The sequence below is a fragment of the Engraulis encrasicolus genome, chromosome 1 (genome assembly GCF_034702125.1).
Source record: "Engraulis encrasicolus isolate BLACKSEA-1 chromosome 1, IST_EnEncr_1.0, whole genome shotgun sequence".
Taxonomy (NCBI): domain Eukaryota; kingdom Metazoa; phylum Chordata; class Actinopteri; order Clupeiformes; family Engraulidae; genus Engraulis; species Engraulis encrasicolus.
The window spans coordinates 34,651,575-34,661,832 of NC_085857.1; positions in this window are offsets into that span (position 1 = coordinate 34,651,575).

Genomic DNA, 10,258 nt, shown 5'->3' on the forward strand with positions numbered 1-10,258 from the left:
ACCCAAAACTAGGCTACTACATACTGCTACTATTTTTCACCATGCGAGAATAGGCCCTATGCGTTCTCTGCTCTGGCCATGTTCATTTTCATTGAGGGCATTTTGCGCAGTGAAATTCAGGGCTATTTATGACTGGGTTATAGGTCTCCTGGTTAAGTGGCGCTTCTATTAATTCAAGGTCAACCGTTTCCAACAAGCAGTCGTCATTGTTTTCTCGAACACACGACACGGGGAATAGTTGGATGCTGGAGATGATACCGCTGAAGTTTGCCACTAGCAGCTCGTGACCTCGCGTCGCGTTTGTGTGGACTGCTGCATAACCAGCGTTTGATTCTACCGCGGTTCGAGTGCCTGTGGTTTTATGTGCAATATTTTTAAAACGGCAAAAGGTTGCATGTCATCGCTTGATTTTCTGCTAACGCTGACATTCAAGAGCTCCTGAAACAAGTGTTGGTCATTATTAGTTGCAACCACAAAACATGTCTCGCAACGCAATTACGTTCGTAACACAGCGTTGTTGTCACAAAACTGAAATACAATAGCAACAAATGATAGAAGTGGATTTCTAAAATAGCTCCCAAAAGTTTGCTTCGCAACGTTCAAAAGCCTTAAAAAGAAAGAGCCGCGCGGAGAGGGCCACCATCCACTTTGCATTGCAGCATTGAAATGTAAAGTGGGCGCGGCCTCGGAGCATGCGTCTGGCGCATTTGACATTCAACTGATTGGACGGCACAAAGAAAAGTTTGCTTGTTATTGAAAATTAAAATAGCCTACTTGTGCTACGTCTAGCCTAATGCAAATATTAATATGGCGATACTAAAAGTTATATTTGAGATAAGTTCTGCACTGCAGTTAATAACAAAGGCATGTCTTCTGGATTAAAAAAAAAAAAAAAAAACTTATGTCGTGCGGCCCGGTATCAAATAGTCCACGGACCGGCACCGGTCCGCGACCCGGTGGTTGGGGACCGCTGGTCTATGTGATTTTGTGATGAAATGTGCCTACCGTGGGGGCCCTATACAGCAACCTGTAGCCTGGGAGGGTCCCCAGGCCTTCTTCATCGGCCCTGCAGGGAGGGGAGCGGTAATCTGGAAGGGTGGAGGAGAGAGACGGCAGGATGGCAGGGATCAGTGCTCGCTGGCCAAGCCTGGTATTATGGAGACACACGAGGTGGGGTGGGGTGGGTGATGCTAGTGCCCGAAGATGTGTGTGTGTGTGCGTGTGTGTGTGTGTGTGTGTGTGTGTGTGTGTGTGTGTGTGTGTGTGTGTGTGTGTGTGTGTGTGTGTGTGTGTGTGTGTGATGGAGACTGCTGTAGGTGTGATGCTGTCGAGTTGTTTGTGCATTGGTCGTGGTGTGTGTGTGTGTGTGTGCGTGTGTGTGTGTGTGTGTGTGTGTGTGTGTGTGTGTGTGTGCGTGTGCGTGTGCGTGTGTGTGTGTGTGTGCGTGTGCGTGTGCGTGTGTGATGGAGACACTAGATGTGATGGCGAGTTGTTGATGCATTGGTCGTGGTGTGTGTATGTGCGAGTGTGTGCGAGTGTGTGTGGGTGTGTGTGGGTGTGTAAATGGTAGTCGTCTACAGACTCAAGAGTTGTCTTTGGCTCTATCCTTATCCATGTTAGGAAGTAGTAAGTAGAGTTGTCTACCATCCACTTCCTCTGGGCATCACGCCCACTCCTTTTTGATTTCATTATTTGTATTATTTATTTATTTTTTAACTATATTTTTTTAGGGCTTTTTTGCCTTTATTTCTGACAGGATAGTGAAGGAGAAGAAGAGTGCCTTGGATATTTTTCATTGACATGGATGGATCCTTAGTAAAGGATAACCAAAGAGCACCTTCGCCAAAACGCCGAAGCCCTCTGACCCTTTTACTTTGTTCAGGATAGTGAAGGAGAGACAAGGAATGAGTGGAGAGAGAGAGAGAGAGAGAGAGAGAGAGAGAGAGACGGAGAAGGATGGGCAAATGACCCGGGCCGGAATCGAACCCGGGTTGCCAGTGTAGTAACCCAGTGCCCTACTGTTAGGCCACGGCAGGGCCCACGGCCACTCCTTGTGTGGAGAGGTGGTTATCATTTAGTGGCATGTGACATGTCCATTGATTTTATATTAACCACAGACCTATAGTAATTATTATCAATAAGTGTAATAATATTTATTAATAATAAGTATTATTTTTTAATTATTTATGTATTCTAGGTCTGTAATTACAACAGTTAACGGGCATGTCAAGCGCCGTCACGGTTGGCATGTCACGTTGGTTACTATGGTTACAGTGGCTACTACGATGTGAAACTGTGCCTAACCCTAAACTTATTCCTAAACCTAACCTGTCTGTGAAAAAAATTGTGTAAACCAACCGAACTGTGCCTAAACCAAAACTCATTCCTAAACCTAACCTGTCGGTGGAAAAATGTGTTTTATAGTTGCATGCTAGTGATGCCACTTCCGCATGTCGACGTCGAACTGTGCCTAAACCAAACTCATTCCTAAACCTAACCTGTCAGTGAAAAATGTGTGTACACCAACCTATAAACTTGTCAAACTGCCTAAACCAAAACTCATTCCTAAACCTAACCTGTTAGTGGAAAAATGTGTTTTATAATAGCATGCCTCTGATGCCACTTCCGCATGTCACTGGCACATGCCACATGCCACTGAATGATCTAACTCCTACTCGTTGTGTGTCTACGCTGGTGCTACTTTATGGATCAACCGTGGCCAAGCGGTGAAGGAGACAGGCTTTAGATCAGAGGGTTGCAGGCAGGGCTTTGAACCGGTTCAAGGAACGAAAACGAAAACCGGGAAGTTTTTGTATTTTACAAGGAACAGAAACAAAACCGGAAACTTTATTATTTTTTATGTTCTGGAACGTGAACATGTATTTGAAAATAATGGTAACCGGTTAATACCGGTTAATACCGTTCCTCAAACAAAAAAAAAAGTAATTATTTTCCTGCGCACGTTACCATGACGGCTGAGGTTCACGTCCTGTGTGACATCAGACATTCTCTAACTAAATGGAGAGAGAGCTGTGGATTACAAAGTCTCCACTCCACATCTTAAATAAGAGAAACCACTGTCATACAAAAGTGCAAGTTTCCATTGCATCGTTGTAAGACATTGCAGAGAAGCGTGTTAAAAGCGCACCGAGAATGTTCTATGTTATTGGGCATCCATGGCCGTTTCAAATATGCACAAACTCACAATGTCCATCAAAGCTCTCCCCATGACCCAAGTCAGCGTGGAGCGCGCATTTTATCATTAAGGTTTATTCTCCGCTTCTCTGCTTAGGTCGTCTGAATGACTTAATTCTGGAGGATATTCTTTTCATCCACTTGAATAAACAATTTGGAATGTAGGCTGACTCATTTGCACTTCCGTCTTTCTTGGTTAATTAACGTCAGTTAGGCCTATGGGGAGTAATCAGCTGACAGGAACGAAATTAACCGTTCCGGGAACAATATTTTTTTGTTCTAACCGGTTCGGGAACGTCAATTTATTGGTGGAACTCATAACCGGAAACGTTATAATTCCGTTTCTGTTCGGAACGGAACGTTTGGAAAAAAATAATGGTTCAAAGCCCTGGTTGCAGGTTCAAATCCTGTCACGGATGGAAAGATGAGGACCCAGTTGGGTCATGTTTCGTGCTTTTATTCAAAGGTTTTTGGGGAAAGGTGAGTGAAGGAGTCTGGGTGTCCAGGAAGGAACCTGTGTGTGTGTGTGTCCCAGTGGCAGAGACGCGTCCTTTGGAGCTGGTGATGGAGGGGCCAGAAGTCCGGGGCAGGAGAGCAGAGGATGTCAGACGGGTCCAGGTCAAGATTGGCTACACAGTCTCACCCCAAGTAGTCAATTTTTGACTACTCAATTTTTGACACCCCAAGACTGCAATTTTTGACGTCTTGGGTATTCCTTCCACGTCACATTTTGACTATGTCCTCAAAGGCGCCCCCTTGTGGCAGCATAACGTCATTGAGGTTAGGTTTAGGAATAGGTTTAGGGTTAGGCCACATAGTCAAAATGTGACGTGGAAGGAATACCCAAGACGTCAAAAATTGCCGTCTGGTTCAAGGTAGTCAGAAATTGACTACTTGGGGTGAGACTGCGTTGAGATTGGAAAGTCAGGCCGAACAGGTTCGGGTTCAGGTATGGGTCAACCGTGGTGAAGGAGATGGGCTTTAGATCAGAGGGTTGCAGGTTCAAATCCCACCTACCCACTCTCTACCACACTCCATGGCTGAGGTGCCCTTGAGCAAGGCACCTAACCCCATACTGCTCCAGGGACTGTATCCAAGACCCTGTATTAAACAAAAAACTAAGTCACTTTGGATTAAAAAAAAAAGGTTCGGATAAGGGTAATGCTACTGGTGCTACTGATGGAGTCTTTCAGGACCAAAAAGCTCTTTGCCCAATCTCTTTTTCAGGTGGCTAATCATTTATACATACTGTGTCCCTAGCTCTCTCTCTCTCTCTCTCTCTCTCTCTCTCTCTCTCTCTCTCTCTCTCTCTCTCTCTCTCTCTCTCTCTCTCTCTCTCTCTCTCTCTCTCTCTCTCACACACACACACACACTGTCTCTCTCTCACACACACACACACTTTGTCTCACTCTCTCTCTCTCACACACACACACACACACACGGGCGCGCGGGCGCACACGCAGACACACACACACACACACACGCACGCACACACACACACACACACACACACACACACACACACACACACACAGAGCGAGAGAGAGAGAAAGAGAAAGAGAAAGAGAGAGAGAGAGAGAGAGACATAGAGAGAGAGAGAGAGAGAGGGAGAGACAGAGAAGGAGAGAGAGAAAGAGAGAGAGATAGACAGACAGACACACACACACACACACACACACACACACACACACACACACACACACACACACACACACACACACACACAGCGAGAGGATGTGGCTATGTCATTATGACTATGTATGTTGTTCTGGTCATTTCTGCAGCAGGTGCTATCAGTATCACTGCCCTGCCTCAGGCTCCGAAAAGTCGTCTGACAACATCTGGTACTTTACTTTAACACCTTTTCAGCTAAAAACAACAAGTGGACTTAACTGTGTGAGGTCTTGTTCTGTCTGTGAGGTCCTGTTCGTCTCATGTGTTGTCGTACAAGAGAGAGTTTAGCACCCAAGGGTACAGTTGTATCCAGGACGGTGTGTTACTAGATTTGTTACTCTCTTAGAAAAGCATTCCAAAATGTGTAATATGAAGTAGCCTACATTAGTTGTGTCATTGCGTATATCATCATCATCATGGTCCTTCTCATCATTGTTGTTATAATCATCATGATCATCATCGTCATCATCATCGTCGTCATCATCACCATCCCCATCCCTATCATCATCATCATCATCATCATCATGGTCCTTCTCATCATTTTTGTTATAATCATCGTTATATCATCATCGTCATCATCACCGTCATCATCACCATCATCATGATGATGATGATGATGATGATGATGATGATGATGATGATGATGATCATCATCATCATCATCACCATCACCATCACCATCACCATCATCATCATCATCATAATCACCTCCATCATCCTCATCACCATCATCATCGCCACCGTTTGTTTATTTGTTTGTTTGTTTGTTTTTTAAATTCATTTTGTTACCACCAGTCTTAGTTGGTTTTTGCTTTTTTCCCCCTGCTAATTGTTTTTCATTTCACCCCTCAAATGCAGTGATTGCTATTAACAGAGCGGCCGGGCTGGGAAGTGGAGACACCTGTGGCCAGGGGAGGAGCACTGCCTATTTAACCAAAGGGTTGACTCCTGCTCCTCGACTTCCGGCTTGGCACTTCCACTTCGAAGCCCGCTGACTACTGCTGCTTGGCTGTTGCGCTCTTGCCATTTTGACATTTTTGGTCTTTTGCCTTTTTCTCTGTTTTGTACCTTTGACCACCTGCTGTTTTTCGCCTACACGGCATTGACGATTCTTATTTTGGATTGGAGCACGGCTCCTTTATTTTGTTACATTCCCCCCTAGACTTACGAGTTCGGGATTCTTTTGTTACCCCCTAGACTAACGAGCGTAATAAATATCATCGTTGAACCTTTTTTCTGGTTTTGGTGTCCTTCTATGTTACCGTTTGTAACATATTGGGGGCTCGTCCGGGATTTGCACCCGGGACCTCTCGCAGCCTGTCGCTATTTTTGATATATAGCATTTTTGTAGTCTAGCCTTGTAGGGTTTTTGTCGCTTTTTGGTCGCTGTGTTTCCTGCGGTTTTTTTCCTGTGGTGAGTTTACCTTCGCTTTTTGGGCTTAGGTGTGTTTTTCTTTTTCTCTTGTAGCTCGTTTTTGTGGATATCCCAGGAGGGGGCTCCCTGAAGCCTCGAGCTGGGTACTCCACGGAAGAGACGTAGCTAGTGAGGCCTTTTGTTTCTCTGTTTTCAGATTAGGCAGAGTAGGGACACCCCCTGCCCAGGTTTACGCTTACCACTTTTACCTCCAACGCAGCGTGCCAATCAGCTTGGCCTCACTCCCACTTTTTGGAGTGATTCTCGTGGCTTCACTCCTGTCTGATTTTTGGAGTGATTCTCGTATTTTGTGGGAAGTCCGTTTGTGTGTTTGTGGTCCTGTCTGCACTTCGGGTACCCGTGTCTAATTGGCCACCTGTTACTACTTATGTGTAGTCTGTTTGTAGCTTCGTTACGGCGAGCCCATTGGCTTTGTTAACTGCTACTCGTGAGGAGCATCGAGTTTAATTGGTGTGTGCTTGTATATTTGCCGGATAGTTTCCGCACACGTCCTGTTACGACTATCTTGTTAATCAGCTGTTCATTATCAACAATCATGTCCGATATCACAGGTTTTGTTGAATCTCCGTCTCGCACAAAGTTGCACCGGTTTAACAAACCACAATTACTAGAATTGGCGAAGAAGTACGATGTAGAGTTAAACACAGAGGAGGAGAGAACCAAGGACAGTATAAAAACAAAGCTCCTTGGGGTCTTCAATGAAAAGGGTATATTGCCGCCCCGAACGCCAGCCAAGGCTGCATCGCCGACCTCGCACTCCACTCCGTCTAGTCCGTCTGAGGCTGTCCGCTTGCGCGAGCTAGATCTCGAACAGCGACGGTTAGAGTTAGAAACTGACCTCGCAAAACAGCGACTTGACATAGAGCGTGAGCGTCTTAGGTTGGATGCCGAAAAGGCTAAAAGTAAAACTGTGTTTGACGTGGCGAAAAATATCAAGTTGGTGCCCCCCTTCTCTGATACCGACGTAGAGCGGTATTTTCCGCATTTCGAGAGGGTGGCAACCAATTTCGCGTGGCCAAAAGAACAATGGGCTTCGCTTCTCCAGTGTGTTTTAACTGGGAAAGCCCAGGAGATCTACTCGTGTCTTCCTCTCGACAAGAGTCTTGTTTACGACGACGTAAAGAGTGCCATACTCCGTGGTTGCCAGTTAACCCCCGAGGCGTATCGCCAGACATTCCGAAAACTCCGTAAAAAAACAGACCAGACGTATGTCGAGTTTGGCCGGCTAAAGGAAACTTCGTTTGATCGCTGGTGCGATGTAGTTAACGCAAGTGACCGCGCAAAACTACGCGAGTTAATCCTCCTCGAGGAATTCCTCAACTGTCTACCACCTTCTGTTGCAACACACGTCAGCGAACAGAAGCCCCAAACTCTGTCTGCTGCATGTGTTCTAGCAGACGAGTACACTCTCATTCACCAGGACCGTGCCAAGCCTCGCCCATCGTCTCCTGTGTCTAGCAAACGTAATGGCACAAAGTCGCCGTCTGTACCGTCTGATAACCCAAGTTGTTTCTACTGCAAGAAATCTGACCATGTCATTGCTGACTGTCCTAAATTGAAGCTTAAACGTGCGCGTGATGCTAACACCACGACAGTGAGTTTGGTGCACACACACTTTCGCCTCTACAGCGTTGTTCCAATAATGTCACAACCACCGACGAATCGTTGTATGAACCGTTCCTGTTAGACGGATCCGTGTCCGTGTCTGGTGCCGCTCCAGTGCCAGTACGCATGTTACGCGACACCGGCGCGAATCAAACTATCCTTCTACAGGGGGTCCTCCCGTTGTCAGAGCGCACTGCCACAGGCAGTAGCGTGCTGGTTCGTGGCATTGGAAAGGGGGTATCTAGGATGCCTCTCCACCGTGTTTTATTGCGGTCTGACCTTGTTAGTGGCGAAGTGACTGTTGCTGTCCATAACTCTCTACCTGTCCCCGGCGTCACACTGCTGTTAGGTAACGACATAGGCCGTGGCAGCGTGTTTAGCTGTGACGCACCGCTTGAAGTAGTGGCAACACCATTGGTATCTAACACACCCGATCAATGTGAGCGCGAGCATCCTGAAGTGTTTTCCGCCAATGTAGTGACGCGCGCGCAAGCTAAGAAGGCTGCTGAGTCTAAAGTAGTTCCAGACATCTCTCTAGCCGACACTTTTATGATAAAGCCAGAGGCGTGCGCTAGACTCAAGGAAAAAGGTTCTAAAAATAAGGTCGTGTTAGATCCAGCAATGCCTAAATTACTGCATGATGGTCCTGACTTTTCTTTGTCCCCATCTGAGCTGATTAAGCAGCAAAAAGCGGATGATAGTCTCGTAACCTGTTTCAACTCTCTGTGTTCTGACTCGGAAATAGGCACTGTCACCCAGGGTTACTACCTACACAATGGTATTCTCATGAGAAAGTCCGAGGACCAGCCGCCAGTTCCGCAGATAGTAGTACCGTTCAAATACCGCTCCGCCATCCTGAGTTTGGCCCACGACGGTCTTGCTGGCCATAGTGGCGTGGCTAAAACATTCGATCGTATAAGGCGACATTTCTTCTGGCCCGGTGTCAGGCGTGACGTAACCCAGTTCTGTCAGTCATGTCACCCCTGTCAGCTCGCTGGGAAGCCGAACCAGTTAATTCCACCTGCGCCGTTGCACCCCATACCGGCTATAGGCCAGCCGTTTGAACGTGTCATTATCGACTGCGTTGGTCCGCTCCCCAGATCAAGAAGTGGTTATCAATATCTGTTAACTGTCATGTGCGCGTCAACGCGCTACCCTGAGGCCATCCCCCTCCGAAAAATTACCACGAAGGCAATCATGAGAGCTTTACTGCGTTTCTTCTCGTTCGTTGGCTTACCTCGCGAAATCCAGAGCGACCAGGGCACCAATTTTATGTCCAAGGCGTTTGCCAAAGCCCTCAAGGCACTCCAGATCACCCATCGCGTGTCCTCTGCATTTCATCCTGCCAGTCAGGGTGCATTGGAGAGGTACCATCAAACACTCAAACGTATGCTCCGTGCGTATATTCTGGAAACTGGAGCGTCTTGGGAAGACGCCGTCCCTTGGCTGCTGTTTGCCTCTCGCGAAGTGGTGCAAGAATCCACCGGTTTCAGTCCGGCGGAACTTGTATTCGCTCATCAACTGCGTACACCCCTGACAGTCCTGAGCGAGCGCTGGATTGGTGCTGGCCCGCCAAAAAGCTTGTTGCAATTTGTAAGTGACTTCCGCACACGCTTGCACCAAGCTCGCGCTATTGCAAGAGCCAACTTAGAATGCGCGCAGTCTGAGATGAAGCGACGATTCGATCGAAAAGCTCGTAACCGCAGCTTCGCAGTCGGTGACAAAGTCCTCATGTTGATGCCTATTCCGGGTTCTGTTTTTCAGGCCAAATATCGTGGCCCTTACAGTATCGAGAAGAAACTGTCCGACGTGGATTATGTGATTGCTACGCCAGATAAGCGCTTCAGTTCCCGCGTTTGTCACGTTAATATGTTGAAGCCTTATCTCATTCGCCAGTCGCCTGATCCACCTGTTGTCCTCCTCTCATTGGCTGAGAGCGAGGATTCTGATGCGGCCCCGTTGCGATGTGTCGTTCAGGGCCGCCTAAACAATACTGAGATGTTAGCAACCTTGCCAACCCATTTATCGCATTTGACTACTGAACAACGGCGTGATATTGTCTCATTAATCCACGAGTTCCCGGAGATATTCCGCGATGTCCCTTCCAGGACAAACGTTCTATTGCATGACATCGATGTGGGAACCAGTCCCCCAATTAAACAGCATCCATACAGGGTTAACCCGACCAAACGTGCTGTCTTGCGGCATGAAACGGATTATCTCCTGTCCAACAAACTGGCTGAACCGAGTGTCAGTCCATGGAGTTCGCCCTGCATTTTAGTCTTGAAGAGCGACTCTTCGTATCGCTTCTGTACCGACTACCGCCGCGTCAACTCAGTCACCGTTCCC